Source organism: Petaurus breviceps, unplaced genomic scaffold (genome assembly GCF_028583685.1).
Source record: "Petaurus breviceps papuanus isolate PSGF00001 unplaced genomic scaffold, PetGlider_PUasm1.0 90535, whole genome shotgun sequence".
Taxonomy (NCBI): Eukaryota; Metazoa; Chordata; class Mammalia; order Diprotodontia; family Petauridae; genus Petaurus; species Petaurus breviceps.
In genome coordinates, this window is record NW_027187270.1 from 1,512,456 (window position 1) to 1,513,889 (window position 1,434).

Consider the following 1,434-nt stretch of genomic DNA (forward strand, 5'->3'; position numbering starts at 1 on the left):
GAACTGATTATCTTAGTGATGGCCAGAGGTCAAGTAGTTAGTTCTCTTTCTCTTAAACTTATTTGAAGTCTAACTCCCAATGAGTCAACTGGGCTTCATATCAATGTCTCATATCTCAATGCTGTGAGGTGTTTGCTCCACACGCAAATCGTGTGTCTCGCAAAGCGCTGTGACAATGCCACCTTCGTCTTTTGTCACCTTGTGGCCCTCTCCCTTATGTCCCCAAGAGTATCCTTGGGGAGAGAAGCAGCCTCTTCCTCCCCAGCTGGCTTGTTATTAAGTGACGCGGCAGGATCTCTCTTCTCAGATTCGGGTGAGCGGGTTTGGGGATGAAGAGTCAATATTCTTCCATTACATGACATCATCTTTGGCAATGTGTTCCAAATTGCTAATCAAGAACCTATGAATTATATTGTGACTACAATGTGGATACCTCAAGACGTCAGTGTCTCCAATGAGAATGACCTTGTTCATAGTATCCCTAAGTCCTCAAATGGGTGAGCTGCCAACCCTTTCATTTTACAGAGGGGAAAACTGAGGACCCCGGGGGCTGCCAGAAATCTTTCTTAGGCAGAGAAGTTGTGTCCCTCTTCTGCTCTTTATTCTCTAATGAAAAGAATGAAAAAGTATTTTAAAGCTGCTGCTTCGTGCCAAGCATTGTATTAAAGCTGGGGACACAAATAAAATAAATTGAAAACAAATAAAGAATCAAAGATAGTCCCTGCCCTTAAGGAGTCTATCCTAATAGGGGAAAACACATGGGGAAAGGGAGGAGCACTTTGGCCAGCAAAGTTACAGGGATCGTGAGTGGGACTAAAGGGGAGTAGACTGACATGCCCCATTAAGGAACAAGGTCAGAGATGACTTGACCATGTGTTCACGGTACCAGAACTGTGGATTAGGGGTTGGGGTGGCAAGGGAGCTGGAAAAAGGTATAAGCATTGACAAGGAAGTTGTGGAAAAGGAAACTGCACATGAGGGAGTGACATTACCCAAGGCCAGGGCTTTCCAAATATAGTGCTTTGAGAGAAGCCATCACCCTGGGAAAAAGGCCTCTAGGGCAAATTCAATGGCTTTTATTTAGCATTCAAGGCCTTCTACCACTGGGAGGTATGCTGCCTTTCTAACCTTATCTCATTTTACTTCCTTCCTCAAAGTTATTTTCAGCTAAAGTGGACAACTCTCTTTGAGTAGTTCTCCCACCTCTGGGTCTTTGCTCATTCCATTGCTTGGGTCTTCCTCCTGTCACCTGTTGAACTCCTGCCCATATTTTAAATTTGAATTGAAATGTTTTCCTTAGTCTCTTCCACTCTCTACCATCCCACAGACCTCACGCGGTATCATGATCTTCACCTTTCTAATGTACTGATCTTGTAAGGCTGTGTATTATAATAATGATTTCTGCAACTAATCAACAACCAGGTGTCAAACTCA